Source organism: Oncorhynchus keta, unplaced genomic scaffold, assembly GCF_023373465.1.
Source record: "Oncorhynchus keta strain PuntledgeMale-10-30-2019 unplaced genomic scaffold, Oket_V2 Un_contig_6966_pilon_pilon, whole genome shotgun sequence".
Lineage (NCBI taxonomy): Eukaryota > Metazoa > Chordata > Actinopteri > Salmoniformes > Salmonidae > Oncorhynchus > Oncorhynchus keta.
This window is the reverse complement of record NW_026289174.1, coordinates 167572-193644: the sequence shown is the minus strand read 5'-3', so window position 1 is coordinate 193644 and position 26073 is coordinate 167572. Positions and strand designations below refer to the sequence as shown.

Below are 26073 nucleotides of genomic sequence, written 5' to 3'. Positions count from 1 at the left end.
GATGAAACTTGGTGAGGCTTGGTTACAGATCCGGTTGCGGCATGTTCACACGAATCCGTGAACTTCTCATGACTCTCAAACCCGCATGCGGGAGCGTAACCATAGCCTCAAACTAATTAGCATAACGCAGCGGACATAAATCTTCCTAGAAAATCTTCCTATTCATGAAAATCACAAATTAAATATATTGAGACACAGCGTAACCTTTTGTTAATCACACTGTCATCTCAGATTTTCAAAATATGCTTTACAGCCAACGCTAGGCAAGCATTTGTGTAAGTTTATCATGGCATAATGCTATGGCTCTGCTACCAGCAGGCAACATTTTCACGAAAATAAGAAAAGCAATCAAATTAAATCATTGACCTTTGAAGAACTTCAGATGTTTTTACTCAGGAGACTCCCAGTTAGATTGCAAATGTTTCTTTTTTTCAAAAATATTATTTTTGTAGGCGAAATAGCTCCGTTTGTTCTTCACGTTTGGCTGAGAAATCGACCGGAAAATGCAGTCACTACAACGCCAAACGTTTTTCCAAATCAGCTCCATAATATCGACAGAAACATGGCAAATGTTGTTTAGAATCAATCCTCAAGGTTTTTTTCACATATCTATTCGATAATACATCCGTCGGGACAATTGGTTTCTCATAAGAAGCAATTGGAAAAATGGCTACTTGTGTACTTTACGCAAGATTTTCTGCAGGAGACATCATGTGACCACTTGCTAAATGTGGTCCCTTCCGGCAATTCTTCAACATAAATGCGTAAAAAGACGTCACAATGCTGTAGACACCTTGGGGAATACGTAGAAAGCGTAGGCTCATTCGTAGCCCATTCACAGACATATAAGGAGTCATTGGAATGAGGCGGTTTCAAAAAATGCGTCACTTCCTGATTGGATTTTTATCTGGGTTTCGCCTGTAACATCAGTTCTGTTGCACTCAGACAATATCTTTGTAGTTTTGGAAACGTCAGAGTGTTTTATATCCAAATCTGTCAATTATATGCATAATCGAGCATCTTTTCGTGACAAAATATCTTGTTTAAAACGGGAACGTTTCTTATCAAAAAATGAAAATACTGCCCCTAGGAGTTGCAACAGGCTAAAGTGGGTTTCGGAACTCTACGTGATTTCTGTAATTTTCAGAAATAACACTGAAATTATTCAACACTCTGTAAATAAGCCAGTTTTTAACAAAGACTTAAAGCCTACCCCAAGGAGGACATGTGTTCACTTTCAGCTTCCTGTGTCAACAGGAAGTGCCTTAAATTGGGGTCATAGGGCTGTTTCAAAGTGTTAAAAAGATCACATCTTTCCAAAATTTCAGAATTGTGGCAACCCTCATGAACAGTAAATCAGTCATTTCTCCCAACAGACGTCAAAGAAAAGCTCACACACACACACACACACACACACACACACACACACACACACACACACACACACACACACACACACACACACACAGCAAGGATAGAGTGATCCAGTGCGGGGCTTGAAGACACATGGCATTATCATAATCTCTAGGCTGTGCCGAGTTCAACAAGATGCCCCACTTGACCATAGCTCGCTCGGTCTGAGCGCAGCGACCGTGAAAAAAAGAAGGCCAAAAATGTAGCCTGCCCCTAAATTTCAGGTGCTTTTGGGTGACAGTGGGAGAACCGTTAGGGTTAGAAGCACAATTCGACCTCAGGAACGTTCCCGAGGTCCTCTCGATCTGTGCAAGCCTAACCTTGACCGTGTGGCATTAACCCTTAACTGTTAAAAGAAGGTGTTTACATCAAACAGTTTGCATTGACTTCTTTCCCCATACGAATACCCCTAATTTCAACCTGAAACCTATGTGGGTTATGAATGTCTTATGAACCTGTCTTCGATAACAATCCATCAGGCCAGTATGAGGTCTACCTGTGTCGATTATATGCTTCCTGGAGCAACCAGAAGTGGGTTAATTCACCCAAAAGTTGTTTTGATGTACATAACCTGCATTTGTGAAAATCACTGCATTCAACCCTGTGTAGATCAGTCAAAACTTTACATAAAGACTTTAAACTCAGGATTTTGTAAAAGCCTACCCCAACGAGGACATGTTTACTTTTAGCTTCCTGTGTCAACCGGAAGTGCCTTAAATTGTGGTCATAGGGGCTGTTTCGAAGGGCTAAAAAGGTCAGATCATTTCAAAACTTCCAATGTGTGACTAGGTAACCCTCATGAACTGTAAATCAGTCATTTCTCCCATCAGATTTCCAAGAAAAGCTCACACACAGCTAGGACATAGTGACACAGTGTGGGGCTTAGAGACATACAGAGCCTGCAATAGTCACCTTCATTCGAACTATCAAAGAACCGTCAGACCTAGAGCTCTGGAACTTTAGAAACCTGTTCAGGAGCTCAATATGATAATGCACAGTGAGTTATGTGGCTCTAGAAGGTTCTCAGACTGAGAAACAGCCTCGTACATTTGGAATAACTTCAATTCATTTTGACCATTACGAAAATTACGACATTTAGAAAAGTCCCAGAGTCGCAAGACTTGGTGCATTGAAACCACCTCAGCCCATAGAGACGGACCCCAACATTTCTGTCCGATAGCTCATTCAAGGACCCCGTAGCAACAGCCTGAAAATGTGGATTTTCAGCACCAATTAAGATCGCTGCTCGGGCTCCAAATGACCTATCGAGCCAAAACTTGGGATTCAGCTAGGCCTAAACATAATGTCGGAACTGGACACGCAGATAGAACGGAACTACCTGTTTTAGGTTTTTATTATGCTTTAAACAGAAGGAGCTGTGAATTTTGGGCCTGCTCTAAAATATGTGATAGTTGGCTTCTAAACGAGTTGGAAAAAGTGGGTGTGGTGTCAGTTTGGTTTCAGAATGATATCTAATTGACTGATGGACGGTGACATTCTGGCTGACTTTTGTCCATTTGCAATATGTTTAAACAGTGATAGACCATCACCAAATTGACATTCTGAAATCAACACAACGAGCGATGGAGAGGAACCCCCATCCCTGCCCGGCCATCCAAAGTTCATCGGGCCAGTCAAATTTGCATTTCTGCAGTATTTTTGAGCATGTCAAATTCGTGATGGTAAATGCCCATTTAAACATATTGCAAATGAACAGTACATTTGCAATAAGATTCAACAGTGAAAAAACATCACCAATAGGACATGATGAAATCAACACAATGAGCGATGGAGAGGAACCCCTATCACTGCCCGGCCATCCAGAGTTCATCTGGCCAGTCAATTTTGCATTTCTGCAGGAGTTTTGAGCATGTCAAATTCGTGATGGTATACGCCCATTGAAACATATTGCATATGGACAGGCATGCACCTGGTGTATGGAACGGGTTACCAGGAGCATATTTTTTAAATGGGTTGTAATGCCTTTAGGGGGGAGTAAGGGGTCTATAGTAGGGTAGGGAGCACCCCCCACCCGTGACCATCCAATAGGGGGTGCCCCTGGTCATGTTGGACGTTTTTCAAACAAATCGTTAAAAAACAACCGAGTCCCACTTCTCCCTCATCATACATGACAAATAGACCATCTAGGTTTATTCAAGGCTTAACATAGTGCTATATATCGTTTGGGCAGTATAAATGCCATTTGGACATGATTCACTGACTTTTGCGTTTGGAAACCGACTTCTTATGATCGTACATGGCAAATGGACATAACATCCTGATTTGCAGTTTCAATGATTTCATATTGCATTTGGACATTTCTTATGGCATTTGGCAATGGTTCACTGACTTTTGACTTCGACTTTTGACTTCCTATGAAATCATATTGCAAATGGACAAAACATATGCCTTATGGACAAATAAAACATTTTTTATATTTTTTATTATGACAATAAAATATGACAAAAGTATGTTCATACAGTTCTTATACATGTATAATTGACAAAACAGTCCAGAAAGCTCTTTTTTAGGGGGGTGATACATCAAAATTTGACTCTTGGGTCTTGACTTGATGTGCATTTGCAATATGAAAATCTACGGTGGAGCGAGCTCGCCATCTTTTGGATTTTGCTGTTATGACACTTGGCATTTGCCCTATGACATTTGCCATAAGCTTTGAATGAAATGGCCAATATTTGAGTGGTATTGGACACCGTCCATATGTTTCGTACAGTGCCAATATGTTGCCATTCATTTTTGTCCATTTCAGGGGGGAGACAGGCCTCAGCATCTTCAGATTAGGTGCTACAAGACAGAGGATGGAGGAGAAGGGAAGAGAGAGATCAGAAAGTATGGAGAAGAAGGAGGTGTGAGATACCTGAGATAATGATGTGATGATGGTCCTATGATACACCTGAGATAATGATGTGATGATGGTCCTATGATACACCTGAGATAATGATGTGATGATGGTCCTATGATACACCTGAGATAATGATGTGATGATGGTCCTATGATACACCTGAGATAATGATGTGATGATGGTCCTGTGATACACCTGAGATAATGATGTGATTATGGTCCTATGATACACCTGAAATAATGATGTGATGGTGGCCCTATGATACACCTGAGGTAATGATGTGATGATGGTCCTATGATACACCTGAGGTAATGATGTGATGATGGTCCTATGATACACCTGAGATAATGATGAGATAATGGTCCTATGATACACCTGAGATAATGATGAGATAATGGCCCTATGATACACCTGAGGTAATGATGTGATGATGGTCCTATGATACACCTGAGATAATGATGTGATGATGGTCCTATGATACACCTGAGATAATGATGTGATGATGGTCCTATGATACACCTGAGATAATGATGTGATGATGGTCCTATGATACACCTGAGATAATGATGTGATGATGGCCCTATGATACACCTGAGATAATGATGTGATGATGGTCCTATGATACACCTGAGATAATGATGTGATGATGGTCCTATGATACACCTGAAATAATGATGTGATGATGGTCCTGTGATACACCTGAGATAATGATGTGATGATGGTCCTATGATACACCTGAGATAATGATGTGATGATGGTCCTATGATACACCTGAGATAATGATGAGATAATGGCCCTATGATAAGACACATTTATTACAGGCAGCAACACAAAACATGGTTCCATTCTGAAAAAGACTCTTTGATCTGGGTAGCTATGTTTTTATTTGACCTATATTTAATCATTCCACATATTCAAGGGAGGGAGAAAAGAAACCGGTCTTACCTAGATTCTCTCAAGTACTTAACAAGATGGTGTTCATGTTCACTGAGAGCTTTGAGACAAGCTCCCATCACTTCTGGTCCTTTAGGGAGGACTGCGTTCAGTAGTTCTCTCATTCGCTCCTGTTCAGTTGTTTCAGCTTTTATTCTGGAGTACTCTTCATCACCAATCATGCTCTTTGACAACAGATTATCTGCTATTGGCATTGTGTTTTTGACTCCCTGAATGAGTATAGCCCTGTGTTTCTTCAGAAACTCCTCAGCAGGAATCCCAGAGAGTGTTAATGCTGAAGGGGGGTGAAATAAATGAATATGGTTTTAGGGTTAACAGCAGATGTTTCTACATCTTGCAGTCTCTCCAGTTACCATTCCTCTGATAGGCATTTCTTGAATAGAGCCGACTCCAGGGTTGTAGGCAATTCCAATTGAAGTCAGTCAAAAAATAAAAATGAATTTATTTGGAATTGACACCTACCCTGGCTGACACGATTGTCTATTCAACATAACATACAGAGCCTTGCAAAAGTGTTCATACCCCTTGGATTTCTCTATTGTGTTACATAGTGGGATTAAGATGGATTTAATTGTAATGTTTTGTCAACAGTCTACTGAAAATACTCTGTCAAATTGGACCTGTCCCCCATACATACAACATCTGGAAGGTCCCTCAGTCAAGTATCACATTTCAAGCACAGATTCAACTTTCTACAAAGACAAGGCCTCATATACAGTGCCTTCGTAAGTATTTATATCATTACACCTTCATCACCCCAATGAACACGACTCATGAAGACCTTCATCACCCCACTGAACACGACTCATGAAGACCTTCATCACCCCAATGAACACGACTCATGAAGACCTTCATCACCCCACTGAACACGACTCATGAAGACCTTCATCACCCCACTGAACACGACTCATGAAGACCTTCATCACCCCAATGAACACGACTCATGAAGACCTTCATCACCCCACTGAACACGACTCATGAAGACCTTCATCACCCCAATGAACACGACTCATGAAGACCTTCATCACCCCAATGAACATGACTCATGAAGACCTTCATCACCCCAATGAACACGACTCATGAAGACCTTCATCACCCCACTGAACACGACTCATGAAGACCTTCATCACCCCACTGAACACGACTCATGAAGACCTTCATCACCCCACTGAACACGACTCATGAAGACCTTCATCATCCCACTGAACACGACTCATGAAGACCTTCATCACCCCACTGAACACGACTCATGAAGACCTTCATCACCCCACTGAACACGACTCATGAAGACCTTCATCACCCCACTAAACACGACTCATGAAGACCTTCATCACCCCACTGAACACGACTCATGAAGACCTTCATCACCCCACTGAACACGACTCATGAAGACCTTCATCACCCCACTGAACACGACTCATGAAGACCTTCATCACCCCACTGAACACGACTCATGAAGACCTTCATCACCCCACTGAACATGACTCATGAAGACCTTCATCACCCCACTGAACATGACTCATGAAGACCTTCATCACCCCACTGAACATGACTCATGAAGACCTTCATCACCCCACTGAACATGACTCATGAAGACCTTCATCACCCCACTGAACATGACTCATGAAGACCTTCATCACCCCACTGAACATGACTCATGAAGACCTTCATCACCCCACTGAACACGACTCATGAAGACCTTCATCAGTGTCCTTCATCCCAACTTGAAGAGACGTTAGCTCTATAACCCATTTTATAAAACTCGTCCACAAAAACAAACTTACATGTTGGATGAGAGTCGTTGCTGTACACATCTGAAAAAACAATCAATATAAAATATCATAAAACATTTTAATGGCATCTGTTAGAAAAGGACATTGATGATTGACATACTGTTCATGTATAGTATTTATTACCTTTTGATAACACTGATTTCCATACTGTCCTCTCATCCTCCCCGATTAACTCCATCTCAATGTCCACCCCTGTGTTTCCCATTATCATCTGACAACAGCTTGGGGTGGTGTCTGCAGGTAACAGCTGAATCTTCTGTTGGGGGCCATATGGTGCAACGAGAGAGAGAGAGAGAAATAGAATGATATTCCAGTTCTTCATATACAACATGACAGATTCATGTCCTCAGCCTGATAAAACTACACCTCTGGATTGATGGAAGTGGAGCGGGGATTCTTGAACGCAAACCAACTGTTCAGCTTTAAGGACCCGTTTGGACTTGACAGGACGAATTCTGAAAATCCTTTGGACACCTGATTTTTCTCCCGTTCCTGAACAGCCTACAAAATGAGCAATGTAGTAGTCAGTCGGAACAATGTAGTCTCGTAATTCACACACCATGCAGCTCACTGAGCAATCAATTTTTGTCAACAACAAAAAATGTGTATGTGTTACAGATACAGGTATCCTGTGTTGTTTTCTCTCCTTCTCCCCTCACAGGTGAAAACCATCACTCCCCAATCAGTCAACAATCCAATCATCAATCAGAAGACACACCTCCTCCTGTTTCCTACCCAATCACAGTTCCTTTCCCTTGGTTTAAAAACCCTGTCAGTTGTTTGCTCTAGAGCTCAATCTCTCTGTAAATGCCATGTCTGTGTGTCACTCTCTCTTTGTGTATTAACCTCTCTTTTGTTTGAGCACCTCCATAGCACTTGGTCATCACCTGTGAGTATTGTTTTGGTTATGGTGTTTGTTTGCTGGTGGGAAAATGGGAAACGAAGACAAGTCGCCCATGGGCATACACTACCCGTAGGTAGACTTTGTTGGTCCTTCTGTAGCTCAGTTGGTAGAGCATGGCGCTTGTAACGCCAAGGTAGTGGGTTCGATTCCCGGGACCACCCATACGTAGAATGTATGCACACATGACTGTAAGTCGCTTTGGATAAAAGCGTCTGCTAAATGGCATATATTTGTTAGATAGATACACCAGTTGGAACTGGGCGGACCACCCACTGTATTTGTGGTTAGTTAGCTAGCTGTTGTTAAAGTAGGCTAATCTAGCTTAGGGGTGTTTTTGAATACTTATTGTTTATTTTCTTGGGTCCAGCTCAGCCCCTTTCCCTGCTCCCCCATTACCGTGTGTTTACAAATAAACCTTGAGTTTGACGGTAGATTTCAGTTGTCGTAGTTATTTCGTTCTCACTTTTACTTTGTCACTATTAGAATTTGCATGAGTTATGTTACGGGTCTCATTACCATCCCCCCCTAGACTGTCGGGCCAAAAGGGATTCGTAACAGTATGCTTTTGTTTTACCGTCCCTATTTTACCAGGATATTATTTTAAAGGTGTACCAGGTAAGTTGACTGAGAAGAGATTCTCTTTTACAGCAAGCAGTTTCAGAGGAGAGGGGGAAATTGAGCCAATTGGAAGATGGGGATGATTAGGTAGCCATGATGGTATGAGGGCCAGATTGGGAATTTAGCCAGGACACCGGGGTTAACACCCCCAATCTTACGATAATTGCCATGGGATCTTCAGTGACCAGGGAGAGTCAGGACACCGGGGTTAACATCCCCACTCTTACGATAAGTGCCATGGGATCTTCAGTGACCAGGGAGAGTCAGGACACCGGGGTTAACACCCCCAATCTTACGATAAGTGCCATGGGATCTTCAGTGACCAGGGAGAGTCAGGACACCGGGGTTAACATCCCCACTCTTACGATAAGTGCCATGGGATCTTCAGTGACCAGGGAGAGTCAGGACACCGGGGTTAACATCCCCACTCTTACGATAAGTGCCATGGGATCTTCAGTGACCAGGGAGAGTCAGGACACCGGGGTTAACACCCCCAATCTTACGATAAGTGCCATGGGATCTTCAGTGACCATGGAGAGGACACCTGTAAGACAGCACCCTACTCAGGGCAATGTCCCCTTCACTGCCCCGGGCATTGGGTTCTCCTTCGACCAGAGGGAAGAGTGCCGTCTACTGGCTCTTCAAATGAACGAGACGGAAATAGATTTCTCAGAGCTGCATGTTGTCTTTGTAATCTAGAGATTTTTCAACAAACTATCAGCTTTCCTTCAGTAGGTTTAACATCCTGTTGTCACTTCAGTGATAGTGTCTCACCTCTTTCTGACTGGAGTTTCTGAGGAGCAGGTACAGCCTTGAAATGATTGTTGACCTTTTTACTGCCATGTAGAGGACCACGTCACAGTGGACATCTACGTTCCAAGACAGTAATCTCAGTATAACAGAGATAGGGGAGAACTTGGGATGGAGAATCTTAACATGGAATCTGGTGACCTCATGCACTTCCTCTAAAGACACTCCATGTTCCTCTACATGAAGAATCTTCATCTCATTCCTCAGGGAAGGGTTGGTCCCTGAACAACACCATAAAAAGGAGACAGAACGACAAATATTGTATCATCCAACTAAAACACAAAGAATATGCAGTACCAGATCACAGTAAACTCAAACTCCCAGAATAATGATTTCATTAATTCAGGAAGTGAAACTCAGTTACATGGAAATGTCTTTCTGAATACTATTTCTACATGGTTTTACCTAAACAGACAAAGTGTGGCAGATGAACTTCCTCCAGTTCACCGAACTCCATAGTGATGTCCAGCAATGGACCACCTTGTGTGTACTGCATGTCTTTCAGAAGTTGACTGTAGGGTCCCCAGTTCCTGAAGTGATACTTCAGAATGACATCTCTCTCACACAGCCAGCGGAGCCCAGACACTGTGCACTCATAACTCCCTTTGGGTGTCCTGTGTCTGAGGGCAACAACAAGATATGGTAGAGAAGGTCAATGGTCAAATGGGGAGGTTGGATTAGAAGACTATTCCCAAAGGTAATGGGGAAATACACTAGCAGGTGGAATGAAATGTTAAAAGTAGTTTCTTTACCTGAACATTGTCACTCCCTGGACAGTGGAAGTCAAGGGTTCAATCTGAAGCCAGTGTGTGGAGTCCTGAACAAGGACAAGCATGTCAGTAATGCATATGGGGCCTGTTTCCTGGACACAGATTGATGGACACAGATCAATGCATGTTTCAATAGAAAGATCTTTAAGGTCCAGGACTAGACTTAATCTGTGTCTGGGAAACTGGCCCATTAAACCAAAGTAACTCATTTAATATTTTTATTCAATGTTACATGGAATGCTGGTATCCCAAAGTGCTGAACAGAAACCCAGCCTAAAACCCCAAACAGCAAAACATGTGTAAAAGCTGCCCCTTCCAACATATTCCCCAGTCAACCTCATTAGGGGCGGGGCAGCAGGGTAGCGTAGTGGTTAGAGCGTTGGACTAGTAACCGGAAGGTTGCAAGCTCAAATCCCCGAGCTGATTTATCAATTAAACTGTCTAAAGACAAAATATGACAACGGATAAAATCCTGCATGCCTACAAGCAGAACACAGGACTGTCTATATCCCAGTATGAATGGTTGGTCAGTACACATCTGGCTTTGAGACTGTGTTTATATTACTAAAGCAGAACACAGGACTGTCTATATCCCAGTATGAATGGTTGGTCACTACACACCTGGCTTTGAGACTGTGTTTATATTACTAAAGCAGAACACAGGACTGTCTATATCCCAGTATGAATGGTTGGTCACTACACACCTGGCTTTGAGACTGTGTTTATATTAATAAAGCAGAACACAGGACTGTCTATATCCCAGTATGAATGGTTGGTCACTACACACCTGGCTTTGAGACTGTGTTTATATTAATAAAGCAGAACACAGGACTGTCTATATCCCAGTATGAATGGTTGCTCAGTACACACCTGGCTTTGAGACTGTGTTTATATTAATAAAGCAGAACACAGGACTGTCTATATCCCAGTATGAATGGTTGGTCACTACACACCTGGCTTTGAGACTGTGTTTATATTACTAAAGCAGAACACAGGACTGTCTATATCCCAGTATGAATGGTTGGTCACTACACACCTGGCTTTGAGACTGTGCCTGACTCCTGCAGGTATGTAAAAGTAAGAATTGACATTATGACTTACCTCAACATGGTCACAAGTCTTACAGCTCTGGGGAATCCCTGAAGTCAAAAGTAGTTATTTAAAATGGACTATCTCATGTAATAATGAATTAATAATTATTAAATAGAATTGTAATAAAAATGAATATAAGTGAGCAACAGTCTCAGAATGTACACTCATTAGCAGACCATATAATCTGACATTAGTGTCACATTAATGAATGTTTGTGGAAGCAGGAAACAACATCGTTCTGGTCCGTGTTTTCTAGATGTTGGGGTCTGATTTCTGCTAGATTCTAGGATGTTCTCTTCACTCTCTAACAGAGTGTCAGCCAAAAAGTTTAGCATCGTGTTACAACGCTCTTAGTTGTTGCGGAAATCGGCCCACAATGTTGTTTACTTTGTGCATCTACTTCATATCGCTGACAATACCTTTAAGTTTGTTTTGACCAAATAGATCATGATTGTGTTCCTTGCCTGGGAATCAAGTGTAATGATTGCTTTCATCGTATTTGGATTTTAAAACAATTAAATTAGTTTACTCACATTTCTCAGGTCCAGACTTGATCCAACTCTCTCCACCATGGTCTCTGGTGTCCTCAGGTCCAGGCTTGGTCCAACCCTCTCCACCATGGTCTCTGGTGTCCTCAGGTCCAGGCTTGGTCCAACTCTCTCCACCATGGTCTCTGGGAGTCTCAGGTCCAGGCTTGGTCCAACTCTCTCCACCATGGTCTCTGGGAGTCTCAGGTCCAGGCTTGATACAACTCTCTCCACCATGGTCTCTGGGAGTCTCAGGTCCAGGCTTGATACAACTCTCTCCACCATGGTCTCTGGGAGTCTCAGGTCCAGGCTTGATACAACTCTCTCCACCATGGTCTCTGGGAGTCTCAGGTCCAGGCTTGGTCCAACTCTCTCCACCATGGTCTCTGGGAGTCTCAGGTCCAGGCTTGATACAACACTCTCCACGATGGTCTCTGGTGTCCTCAGGTCCAGGCTTGGTCCAAAACTCTCCACCAATGTCTCTGGTGTTCTCAGGTCCAGGCTTGATCCAAAACTCTCCACCAATGTCTCTGGTGTCCTCAGGTCCAGGCTTGGTCCAAAACTCTCCACCAATGTCTCTGGTGTTCTCAGGACCAGGCTTGGTCCAACTCTCTCCACCATGGTCTCTGGTGTTCTCAGGTCCAGGCTTGGTCCAACTCTCTCCACGATGGTCTCTGGTGTTCTCAGGTCCAGGCTTGGTCCAACTCTCTCCACCATGGTCTCTGGTGTTGGTAAAGCAGAAGGATAGACTGATTCAACTAAATATATTATATTTAGTTATATTATTATTTTATTAGGCAAGTCAATAAGATAAGAACAATAAGAAAAATATCTTATTTAAAATGGCGGCCTACAACAGCCAGAACCTCCCCTACCCCAGACACTCCCCTACCCCAGACACTCCCCTACCCCAGAACCTCCCCTACCCCAGAACCTCCCCTACCCCAGCCAGACCCTCCCCTACCCCAGCCAGACCCTCCTCTACCCCAGACCCTCCTCTACCCCAAACCCTCCCTACCCCAGCCAGACCCTCCCCTACCCCAGACCCTCCCATACCCCAGACCCTCCCATACCACAGCCAGACCCTCCCCTACCCCAGACCCTCCCATACCCCAGACCCTCCCATACCCCAGACCCTCCCCTACCCCAGCCATAGCATCCCCTACCCCAGACCATCCCCTACCCCGGAACATCCCCTACCCCAGACCCTCCCCTACCCAAGAACCTCCCCTACCCCATACCTTTCCCTAACCCAGAACCTCCCCTACCCCATACCTTTCCCTAACCCAGAACCTCCCCTACCCTGGAACCAACCCTACCCCAGACCCTCCCCTACCCCAGACCCTCCGCTACCCCAGAACCTCCGCTACCCCAGACCCTCCCCTACCCCAGACCCTCCCCTACCCCAGACCCTCCCCTACCCCAGACCCTCCCCTACCCCAGACCCTCCCCTACCCCAGACCCTCCCCTACCCCAGAACTTCCCCTACCCCAGAACCTCCCCTATCCCAGACCCTCCCCTACCCCAGCCAGAGCATCCCCTACCCCAGCCAGAGCCTCCCCTACCCCAGCCAGAACCTCCCTACCCCAGCCAGAGCCTCCCTACCCCAGCCAGACCCTCCCCTACCCCAGCCAGAGCCTCCCCTACCCCATAACCTCCCCTACCCCAGCCAGAGCCTCTCCTACCCCAGCCAGACCCTCCCCTACCCCAGAACCTTCCCTACCCCAGCCAGACCCTCCCCTACCCCAGAACCTCCCCTACACCAGCCAAACCCTCCCATACCTCAGACCCTCCCCTACCCCAGCCAAACCCTCCCATACCCCAGACCCTCTCCTAACCCGGACAACGCTAGGCCAATTGTGCGCCGCCTTCACGGCCGGTTGCGATACAGCCCGGGATCGAACCCTGGTCTGCGACACTCAGGATCCCTCAGGTGGACATTGCTTTTAGATGTGAAGTCACCAGGTATCATGAGTTACATTCCCCCCTAGAGATGAAGTCACCAGGTATCATGAGTTGCATTCCCCCCCTAGAGATGACGTCACCAGGTATCATGAGTTACATTCCCCCTAGAGATGAAGTCACCAGGTATCATGAGTTACATTCTCCCCTAGAGATGAAGTCACCAGGTATCATGAGTTTACATACCCCCTAGAGATGAAGTCACCAGGTATCATGAGTTACATTCCCCCCCTAGAGATGAAGTCACCAGGTATCATGAGTTACATTCCCCCTAGAGATGAAGTCACCAGGTATCATGAGTTACATTCCCCCCTAGAGATGAAGTCACCAGGTATCATGAGTTACATTCCCCCCTAGAGATGAAGTCACCAGGTATCATGAGTTACATTCCCCCCCTAGAGATGAAGTCACCAGGTATCATGAGTTACATTCCCCCTAGAGATGTGAAGTCACCAGGTATCATGAGTTACATTCCCCCTAGAGATGTGAAGTCACCAGGTATCATGAGTTACATTCCCCCCCTAGAGATGAAGTCACCAGGTATCATGAGTTACATTCCCCCTAGAGGTGTGAAGTCACCAGGTATCATGAGTTACATTCCCCCTAGAGATGAAGTCACCAGGTATCATGAGTTACATTCCCCCCTAGAGATGAAGTCACCAGGTATCATGAGTTACATTCCCCCCTAGAGATGAAGTCACCAGGTATCATGAGTTACATTCCCCCCTAGAGATGAAGTCACCAGGTATCATGAGTTACATTCCCCCTAGAGATGAAGTCACCAGGTATCATGAGTTACATACCCCCCCCTAGAGATGTGAAGTCACCAGGTATCATGAGTTACATTCCCCCCCTAGAGATGAAGTCACCAGGTATCATGAGTTACATTCCCCCCTAGAGATGTGAAGTCACCAGGTATCATGAGTTACATTCCCCCCTAGAGATGATGTCACCAGGTATCATGAGTTACATTCCCCCCTAGAGATGATGTCACCAGGTATCATGAGTTACATTCCCCCCCTAGAGATGAAGTCACCAGGTATCATGAGTTACATTCCCCCCTAGAGATGACATCACCAGGTATCATGAGTTACATTCCCCCCTAGAGATGAAGTCACCAGGTATCATGAGTTACATTCCCCCCCTAGAGATGAAGTCACCAGGTATCATGAGTTACATTCCCCCCCCTAGAGGTGTGAAGTCACCAGGTATCATGAGTTACATTCCCCCCCCTAGAGGTGTGAAGTCACCAGGTATCATGAGTTACATTCCCCCCTAGAAATGAAGTCACCAGGTATCATGAGTTACATACCCCCCTAGAAATGATGTCACCAGGTATCATGAGTTACATACCCCCCTAGAAATGAAGTCACCAGGTATCATGAGTTACATACCCCCCTAGAAATGAAGTCACCAGGTATCATGAGTGACATACCCCCCCCCCCCTAGAGATGTGAAGTCACCAGGTATCAACCTCCACACACGTCCCGCTCATAAAACACTGAGCTTGTGCCTCATCTAACAGAACACATTAAAACACACCACTACTACTAATCTAACTGTCTGTAGGTCCAACAGAACACATTAAAACACACCACTACTACTAATCTAACTGTCTGTAGGTCCAACAAAACACATTAATACACACCACTACTACTAATCTAACTGTCTGTAGGTCCAACAGAACACATTAAAACACACCACTACTACTAATCTAACTGTCTGTAGGTCCAACACAACACACCACTACTACTGATCTAACTGTCTGTAGGTCCAACAGAACACAACACACCACTACTACTAATCTAACTGTCTGTAGATCCAACAGAACACAACACACCACTACTACTACTAATCTAACTGTCTGTATGTCCAACAGAACACAACACACCACTACTACTAATCTAACTGTCTGTAGGTCCAACAGAACACATTAAAACACATCACTACTACTAATCTAACTGTCTATAGGTCCAACAGAACACATTAAAACACACCACTACTACTAATCTAACTGTCTGTAGGTCCAACAGAACACATTAAAACACACCACTACTAATCTAACTGTCTTTAGGTCCAACAGAACACATTAAAACACACCACTACTACTAATCTAACTGTCTGTAGGTCCACCAGAACACATTAAAACACACCACTACTACTAATCTAACTGTCTGTAGGTCCAACAGAACCCAACACACCACTATTACTAATCTAACTGTCTGTAGGTCCAACAGAACACATTAAAACACACCACTACTACTAATCTAACTGTCTGTAGGTCCAACAGAACACATTAAAACACACCACTACTACTAATCTAACTGTCTGTAGGTCCAACAGAACACATTAAAACACACCACTACTACTAATCTAACTGTCTATAGGTCCAACAGAACACATTAAAACACACCACTACTAATCTAACTGTCTTTAGGTCCAACAGAACACATTAAAACACACCACTACTACTAATCTAACTGTCTGTAGGTCCAACAGAACACATTAAAACACACCACTACTACTAATCTAACTGTCTGTAGGTCCACCAGAACACATTAAAACACACCACTACTACTAATCTAACTGTCTGTAGGTCCAACAGAACCCAACACACCACTACTACTAATCTAACTGTCTGTAGGTCCAACAGAACACATTAAAACACACCACTACTACTAATCTAACTGTCTGTAGGTCCAACAGAACACATTAAAACACACCACTACTACTAATCTAACTGTCTGTAGGTCCAACAGAACACATTAAAACACACCACTACTACTAATCTAACTGTCTGTAGGTCCAACAGAACACAACACACCACTACTACTAATCTAACTGTCTGTAGGTCCAACAGAACACATTAAAACACACCACTACTACTAATCTAACTGTCTGTAGGTCCAACAGAACACATTAAAACACACCACTACTACTAATCTAACTGTCTGTAGGTCCAACAGAACACATTAAAACACACCACTACTACTAATCTAACTGTCTGTATGTCCAACAGAACACAACACACCACTACTACTAATCTAACTGTCTGTAGGTCCAACAGAACACATTAAAACACATCACTACTACTAATCTAACTGTCTATAGGTCCAACAGAACACATTAAAACACACCACTACTACTAATCTAACTGTCTGTAGGTCCAACAGAACACATTAAAACACACCACTACTAATCTAACTGTCTTTAGGTCCAACAGAACACATTAAAACACACCACTACTACTAATCTAACTGTCTGTAGGTCCACCAGAACACATTAAAACACACCACTACTACTAATCTAACTGTCTGTAGGTCCAACAGAACCCAACACACCACTATTACTAATCTAACTGTCTGTAGGTCCAACAGAACACATTAAAACACACCACTACTACTAATCTAACTGTCTGTAGGTCCAACAGAACACATTAAAACACACCACTACTACTAATCTAACTGTCTGTAGGTCCAACAGAACACATTAAAACACACCACCACTACTAATCTAACTGTCTGTAGGTCTAACAGAACACATTAAAACACACCACTACTACTAATCTAACTGTCTGTAGGTCCAACAGAACACATTAAAACACACCACTACTACTAATCTAACTGTCTGTAGGTCCAACAGAACACAACACACCACTAATCTAACTGTCTGTAGGTCCAACAGAACACATTAAAACACACCACTACTACTAATCTAACTGTCTGTAGGTCCAACAGAACACATTAAAACACACCACTACTACTAATCTAACTGTCTGTAGGTCCAACAGAACACATTAAAACACACCACTACTACTAATCTAACTGTCTGTAGGTCCAACAGAACACAACACACCACTACTACTAATCTAACTGTCTGTAGGTCCAACAGAACACAACACACCACTACTACTAATCTAACTGTCTGTAGGTCCAACAGAACACAACACACCACTACTACTACTAGTCTAACTGTATGTAGGTCCAACAGAACACAACACACCACTACTACTAATCTAACTGTCTGTAGATCTAACAGAACACATTAAAACACACCACTACTACTAATCTAATTGTCTGTAGGTCCAACAGAACACAACACACCACTACTACTAATCTAACTGTCTGTAGATCTAACAGAACACATTAAAACACACCACTACTACTAATCTAACTGTCTGTAGGTCCAACAGAACACATTAAAACACACCACTACTACTAATCTAACTGTCTGTAGGTCCAACAGAACACAACACACCACTACTACTAATCTAACTGTCTGTAGGTCCAACAGAACACATTAAAACACACCACTACTACTAATCTAACTGTCTGTAGGTCCAACAGAACACATTAAAACACACCACTACTACTAATCTAACTGTCTGTAGGTCCAACAGAACACATTAAAACACACCACTACTACTAATCTAACTGTCTGTAGGTCCAACAGAACACATTAAAACACACCACTACTACTAATCTAACTGTCTGTAGGTCCAACAGAACACATTAAAACACACCACTACTACTAATCTAACTGTCTGTAGGTCCAACAGAACACATTAAAACACACCACTACTACTAATCTAACTGTCTGTAGGTCCAACAGAACACAACACACCACTACTACTAATCTAACTGTCTGTAGGTCCAACAGAACACAACACACCACTACTACTAATCTAACTGTCTGTAGATCTAACAGAACACATTAAAACACACCACTACTACTAATCTAATTGTCTGTAGGTCCAACAGAACACAACACAACACACCACTACTACTAATCTAACTGTCTGTAGGTCCAACAGAACACATTAAAACACACCACTACTACTAATCTAACTGTCTGTAGGTCCAACAGAACACAACACACCACTACTACTAATCTAACTGTCTGTAGGTCCAACAGAACACAACACACCACTACTACTAATCTAACTGTCTGTAGGTCCAACAGAACACATTAAAACACACCACTACTACTAATCTAACTGTCTGTAGGTCCAACAGAACACATTAAAACACACCACTACTACTAATCTAACTGTCTGTAGGTCCAACAGAACACATTAAAACACACCACTACTACTAATCTAACTGTCTGTAGGTCCAACAGAACACATTAAAACACACCACTACTACTAATCTAACTGTCTGTAGGTCCAACAGAACACATTAAAACACACCACTACTACTAATCTAACTGTCTTTAGGTCCAACAGAACACATTAAAACACACCACTACTACTAATCTAACTGTCTGTAGGTCCAACAGAACACATTAAAACACACCACTACTACTAATCTAACTGTCTGTAGGTCCAACAGAACACATTAAAACACACCACTACTACTAATCTAACTGTCTGTAGGTCCAACAGAACACATTAAAACACACCACTACTACTAATCTAACTGTCTGTAGGTCCAACAGAACACATTAAAACACACCACTACTACTAATCTAACTGTCTGTAGGTCCAACAGAACACATTAAAACACACCACTACTACTAATCTAACTGTCTGTAGGTCCAACAGAACACATTAAAACACACCACTACTACTAATCTAATTGTCTGTAGGTCCAACAGAACACATTAAAACACACCACTACTACTAATCTAACTGTCTGTAGGTCCAACAGAACACATCAAAACACACCACTACTACTAATCTAACTGTCTGTAGGTCCAACAGAACACATTAAAACACACCACTACTACTAATCTAACTGTCTGTAGGTCCAACAGAACACATTAAAACACACCACTACTACTAATCTAACTGTCTGTAGGTCCAACAGAACACATTAAAACACACCACTACTACTAATCTAACTGTCTGTAGGTCCAACAGAACACATTAAAACACACCACTACTACTAATCTAACTGTCTGTAGGTCCAACAGAACACATTAAAACACACCACTACTACTAATCTAACTGTCTGTAGGTCCAACAGAACACATTAAAACACACCACTACTACTAATCTAACTGTCTGTAGGTCCAACAGAACACATTAAAACACACCACTACTACTAATCTAACTGTCTGTAGGTCCAACAGAACACATTAAAACACACCACTACTACTAATCTAACTGTCTGTAGGTCCAACAGAACACATTAAAACACACCACTACTACTAATCTAACTGTCTGTAGGTCCAACAGAACACATTAAAACACACCACTACTACTAATCTAACTGTCTGTAGGTCCAACAGAACACATTAAAACACACCACTACTACTAATCTAACTGTCTGTAGGTCCAACAGAACACAACACACCACTACTACTAATCTAACTGTCTGTAGGTCCAACAGAACACAACACACCACTACTACTAATCTAACTGTCTGTAGGTCCAACAGAACACATTAAAACACACCACTACTACTAATCTAACTGTCTGTAGGTCCAACAGAACACATTAAAACACACCACTACTACTAATCTAACTGTCTGTAGGTCCAACAGAACACAACACACCACTACTACTAATCTAACTGTCTGTAGGTCCAACAGAACACATTAAAACACACCACTACTAGTCTAACTGTCTGTAGGTCCAACAGAACACATTAAAACACACCACTACTACTAATCTAACTGTCTGTAGGTCCAACAGAACACAACACACCACTACTACTAATCTAACTGTCTGTAGGTCCAACAGAACACATTAAAACACACCACTACTAGTCTAACTGTCTGTAGGTCCAACAGAACACAACACACCACTACTACTAATCTAACTGTCTGTAGGTCCAACAGAACACATTAAAACACACCACTACTAATCTAACTGTCTGTAGGTCCAACAGAACACATTAAAACACACCACTACCACTAATCTAACTGTCTGTAGGTCCAACAGAACACAACACACCACTACTACTAATCTAACTGTCTGTAGGTCCAACAGAACACATTAAAACACACCACTACTACTAATCTAACTGTCTGTAGGTCCAACAGAACACAACACACCACTACTACTAATCTAACTGTAGAAATGATTCCAGAGGAAAACAAATGATGAAACATCGCTATGACTCACCTCTGAATGTGATGGTCATGTATCTGACACAGGGTCACTGAGGAGGAGGAGTAAACCCCAAATCCAGGATAGAGGGGTTCAGTGAATGTGATGTGTTCTGTGTGAAGGTGTGTCAGTGTACCAGAGGAGGACACACTATAGAAGGACAAAGTACCAGCCGGCCAGTCCAGATACACTCCAACTCTGTGAGAATAACGACCAGAGATGGATCTGCTGACTCCAGCATGGATAAATTCATAAGCACTATCATAGCAGTATAAACACCAGGACTTCCTATTGAGTCCAATCCAACTGTCACCCTCCTGTCCCTTCCTCTTCATTCCTTTGTACACCACACCAATGTCAGCCATGTCACCATCCCTCTCCACCTCCCAGTAATAACGACCTCCAGATAAGCCTTCTCTGCAGAGAACTTGGTAAAGATAGTCAAATCTGTCTGGATGGTCTTCATAATGCTGCTTCTCCACCACACATGTCACCTTCCTGTTCCCCTCAGACAGTCTCAGGTGTGGGTTTACTGTATTTGGGTCCAGGGTGAGATGACAGGCATCTGTAGATAAAAGGAGAGTTATATCAAACCACATCTTCACGTAAAATGTTGTTTTGTCGGAACAGAAAAAGTATTGATTAGTTACTATGTTACAATAGTTCTGAATATACAGTTAAATAGGATTGAAGAGACGTACATTTCCTCGGCCCTGATTTCAGCCTGCCCTCTCCACCATGATCCACACTGTAGGAGAAACAGGTTGTTGACTGACAAAGACCTAATAAAGCAGTCAACATTTAAACCATATTGTTGTGTTCTGGTGCACTATCCCGGTTCATTACTATCCTACCTACTGCATACAGAACAGAGTACAGTTCATTACTAGAGACATACAGGTATTCTATCCTACCTACTGCATACAGAACAGAGTACAGTTCATTACTAGAGACATACAGGTATTCTATCCTACCTACTGCATACAGAACAGAGTACAGTTCATTACTAGAGACATACAGGTATTCTATCCTACCTACTACATACAGAACAGAGTACAGTTCATTACTAGAGACATACAGGTATTCTATCCTACCTACTGCATACAGAACAGAGTACAGTTAATTACTAGAGACATACAGGTATTCTATCCTACCTACTGCATACAGAACAGAGTACAGTTCATTACTAGAGACATACAGGTATTCTATCCTACCTACTGCATACAGAACAGAGTACAATTCCAACAGGATATCAGAGATGCAGAGGAAGAGTATTCATGTGGTGATGATGTATGCTGTGTTGGAGTGCTCAGCCTGCTGGGTGAACTTCCCCTTAATTCTACCATCATGTTCTCGTGTTACTGACCCTACTACACTTCATATGACACAACCGCTGCTCACACTATCAGGACATCTATTCTGACTTACTTCAGCTTCATCAGTTTATATGTGGGATCCACCAGAGCAGCTGAAAGCAGTCCCCCTGCAGAGTCTCCTGGGTGATTGTAGCTCAGGTCCAGCTCTTTCAGGTGGGAGGGGTTTGATCTCAGAGCTGAAGACAGAGCAGTACAGCCCTCCTCTGTGACCAGACAGCCAGACAGCCTACAGAGAGACACACAACAGCTGTCTAGGTTGATGTACTGGTGTCAATCATCTAGTAGGACACAAACATTGTCATGAAACATCAGATTTAAGTAACATCAGAGTATTTGTTTTACTAAGCTCAGTACCGACCTACTGAAACAGCTGTACTTACCCCAGTGTGTGTAGTTTACAGTCTGGATCCTCCAGTCCAGCAGACAGCAGTGTAACTCAGCTCAGTACCGACCTGACTGAAACAGCTGTACTTACCCCAGTGTGTGTAGTTTACAGTCTGGATCCTCCAGTCCAGCAGACAGCAGTGTAACTCAGCTCAGTACCGACCTACTGAAACAGCTGTACTTACCCCAGTGTGTGTAGTTTACAGTCTGGATCCTTCAGTCCAGCAGACAGCAGTGTAACTCCAGAGTCCTGCAGGTCATTGTCTCTCAGCTCCAGTTGTTTCAGTTGTGAGTTGGGTGAACTCAGGACTGAGGCCAGATCTGAACAGCATCCCTCTGTCAGACCACAGTGACCAAGACTAGAGGGCAGAAGAGAACATGATTAACACATGTTTAAAACATCCACATAATAACTCATACTGAAGATATTTAACTCACACTAGTGTCTGTATGTTGCAGAGTGGACTGGTTAGTCCATCACAGAGCAGCTCCACTCCTCTGTCTCCCAGGTCATTGTAGCTGAGGTCCAGTTCTCTCAGGGGGGAGTTTGGTGTCTGCAGAGCTGAGGCCAGAGTCTCACAGGATTCATATGTGAGTTTACAGCCATCTAGTCTGGAGAGAGGAGATAATCTGTTAGATATACAAATCCTTCGTTATAATGATACTGTAAACATCAACTCAATAACAGAACTTACAGTGCTCTCTTGCAGGTTTTCACTACCGGCAGCAACCTCTGATAACCTTTCTCTGATGTGTTGTATGTCTTCAGGTCAAACTCCTCCAGCACCTCCTCTGACATCAGTAACAGGTAGGCCAGGGCTGAACATTGGTCAGGTTTTAGTCTTGTTTCTGAAAGAGTTCCTGAATGCAGTGAGGTCTGCATGTCTTCAACAAGAGAGTTGGCACCAAGTTCATTCAAACAGTGGAACAAGTTGATGATCCTTTCTGGTGAGGATTCCTCCTTGATGTTGTCTGAAAGGTACCTGACTGTTCTCTTAACTGCTTCCTCATTGGTCTGTGTTGTACTTCCTGTCTGTGTCAGAAGGCCTCGTAACAGATTCTGATTGGACTCCAGTGAGAGACCCAGAAGGAAGCGGAGGAACAGGTCCAGGTGTCCATTCTCACTCTTCAAGGCCTGGTCCACTGCTCTCCTGTGTAAGTCAGACAACTGGATTGACTCCTCTTCATCATTGTCATCCTTTTTGTCTTCATCGGAATCATCATCATCGGAATTATTATCATCGATTGACGTCAACTTGTCAGGCTTCAACTTGCATGACCAGAATTTGAATCGGCTGTTTTCATAATAATCTTGACCCTTAGTGACTGCTTTGGGGGAGAAAACATTTTCCTTCTTGTCCAGACAAGATTCTAAAGCATGCACTGCTGCTAGAAACTCCTGAATGCTCAGATGCACAAAGCTGTAGACCTTGTCTTGGTACAGCCCAGATTCTTCTTTAAAGATCTCTGTACACAATGCTGAGTACTCTGACGCCTCTGTGACATCAAGGCCACATTCTCTCAGGTCCTCCTCATAGAAGATCAGGTTGCCCTTCTGCAGCTGTTGGAAAGCAAGTTTAGCCAGTTTCAGGATCATCTCTTTGTCTGACTGAGACAGTTCCTTTGGGTTTGTCTCTGTGGCTTTGTTGTACTTCCTGTTCTTCACAATGATTTGGATCATGAAGTGTGAGTACATCTGGGTCAGAGTTTTGGGGACTTCATCCTTCTCTGCCTCTTTCAGCATCATCTCAAGGACAGTGGCTGATATCCAACAGAACACTGGCATGTGGCACATGATGTGGAGGCTCCTTGATGTCGTCATGTGTTTGATGATTTCACTGGCCAGATTCTGATCTGTGATTTTCTTCCTGAAGTACTCCTCCTTCTGTGGATCATTGAACCCTCGTACCTCTGTCACTTGGTCAACACACTCAGGAGGGATCTGATTGGCTGCTGCAGGTCGTGTGGTTATCCAGAGGAGAGCAGAGGGAAGCAGATTCCCCTTGATGAGGTTTGTCAGCAGCACGTCCACTGAGGTTGGCTTTGTGACATCACAGCATTTCTCATTGTTTTTGAAGTCTAGAGGAAGTCGACACTCATCCAGACCATCAAAAATGAAAACAGTTTTGGTTTCACCATCTTCAATGCTGTCAATCTCTTTCAGCTCTGAGAAGTAGTGGGAAAGAAGTTGCATCAGACTGTATTGGTCCTTTTTCAGGTTCAGATCACGGAAAGGAAGAGGAAACATGAAATGAACGTCCTGATTTGCTTTTCCCTCTGCCCAGTCAAGGATGACCTTCTGCACAGAGACTGTTTTTCCAACACCAGCGATTCCTTTTGTCAGCACAGTTCTGATTGGTTTGTCTTGTCCAGGTAAAGGCTTGAAGATGTCGTTGCATTTGATTGGTGTCTCTTGTGTGGTTCGTTTCTTGGATGCCATCTCTATCTGTCTAACCTCATGTTCATTATTGAGCCCTCCACTTCCACCCTCTGTGATGTAGAGCTCTGTGTAGATGTCTTTGAACAGACTTTGGTTTCCATGGTGTCCAATTCCTTCAGATATGTGTTGATACTTGTGTTTCAGTTTAGCCTTGATGTCTTGTTGGACTGTCAGCAGAGTTTGACCTGTAGGAAAACAATGAGAGTTGGGACTCATAAGTTTGTGTGTTTTATAATGGCCTTTGTACCATTCTTTGTAATATTATATGAAACACAGTCTTACTTCTTCTGTCCAGAAGGTTGTGTGTGATCTTTAATGCATCCTCACTGTCCAAACTCTCCACTTCATTATTGTCATCTGGTAATGGTTCCTGGCTGAAAGCAGGTGGCTGATCACTCTTCATTGATAGCAGGCTGGTTGTAGGTGACTCTGCTCTGGGCTTCTGGACACTGAACAAAACAGGGAGACAGATCACCTCATCAATATCACATTAATACCTCATCTACTTCATTTTAACAACTGTATAATGGAACTTCTAGAAGTCCTGATGTTTCTTTTAAAGCTACAGTCTGCAATTGGTAAATCCCTGTTTGGCCTTTTAAATTAATTATGTAGATCTACATTCCATGTAATTTGGGATCACTTTTCATTAGTTAGATTTTTTTAATAGCAATGTATATTTTGCAATTAATCTCTTACCTCTTTGAACTGGTGTCTTGAGTCATTTTAGAGGCAGTGGTCCCCCCCTCTCTCTCCCCAGAGAGACTCATTTTAGAGGCAGTGGTCCCCTCCTCTCTCTCCCCAGAGAGACTCATTTTAGAGGCAGTGGTCCCCTCCTCTCTCTCCCCAGAGAGACTCATTTTAGAGGCAGTGGTCCCCTCCTCTGTCTCCCCAGAGAGACTCATTTTAGAGGCAGTTTTGATGTAAGTCATTTTAGAGGCAGCTCACTCATCTACAATAAGAAATAACAGAACAGTATGTCTGAACATTGAAAAACCATTAACAATGACAACACTTTTATTGTCAGAGGTCAGAGTTCAGATACTTCTTGTTGCATTTAAACATACACAGTCCAATATTATTAATTTGATTTGGATCCCCACTAGCTGA

At 43.2% G+C, this 26073-nt stretch overlaps 2 long non-coding RNA genes and 1 other non-coding gene across 70 annotated transcripts; 2 read left to right on the top strand and 1 right to left on the bottom strand.

Moving 5' to 3' along the window:
- Positions 1 to 1440: 1440 nt before the first annotated feature.
- LOC127926135 (uncharacterized) lies at positions 1441 to 25871 on the bottom strand. Of its 50 annotated transcripts, none has more exons than XR_008123387.1 (21): positions 25663 to 25871; positions 25246 to 25412; positions 23219 to 25148; positions 22962 to 23135; positions 22709 to 22882; positions 22192 to 22365; positions 21465 to 21511; positions 20779 to 21328; positions 11751 to 12466; positions 11227 to 11264; positions 10108 to 10217; positions 9761 to 9975; positions 9320 to 9576; positions 7390 to 7524; positions 7147 to 7279; positions 6896 to 7044; positions 6454 to 6725; positions 6284 to 6419; positions 5012 to 6181; positions 4868 to 4939; positions 1441 to 4471 (listed from the first exon to the last, which is right to left on the bottom strand). It is a non-coding gene; the product is annotated as an uncharacterized LOC127926135 (transcript). The 50 variants fall into 50 exon arrangements; XR_008123417.1 differs by lacking the exon at positions 1441 to 4471 and adding an exon at positions 4533 to 4615; XR_008123380.1 differs by lacking the exons at positions 1441 to 4471; positions 4868 to 4939 and adding an exon at positions 6182 to 6249 and having other exon boundaries at positions 5151 to 6045; positions 6080 to 6147.
- On the top strand, positions 13560 to 14233 carry LOC127926142 (uncharacterized). The gene is made up of 3 exons (XR_008123474.1): positions 13560 to 13709; positions 13833 to 13873; positions 14205 to 14233. It is a non-coding gene; the product is annotated as an uncharacterized LOC127926142 (long non-coding RNA).
- LOC127926139 (uncharacterized) lies at positions 15634 to 20734 on the top strand. Of its 19 annotated transcripts, XR_008123464.1 has the most exons (6): positions 15634 to 15780; positions 16094 to 16143; positions 16871 to 16973; positions 18612 to 19295; positions 20033 to 20234; positions 20436 to 20734. It is a non-coding gene; the product is annotated as an uncharacterized LOC127926139 (long non-coding RNA). The 19 variants fall into 19 exon arrangements; XR_008123455.1 differs by lacking the exons at positions 15634 to 15780; positions 16094 to 16143; positions 16871 to 16973 and adding exons at positions 16309 to 16557; positions 17943 to 17990 and having other exon boundaries at positions 18564 to 19295; XR_008123452.1 differs by lacking the exons at positions 15634 to 15780; positions 16094 to 16143; positions 16871 to 16973 and adding exons at positions 16309 to 16557; positions 17541 to 17636 and having other exon boundaries at positions 18564 to 19295.
- Positions 25872 to 26073: the final 202 nt, after the last annotated feature.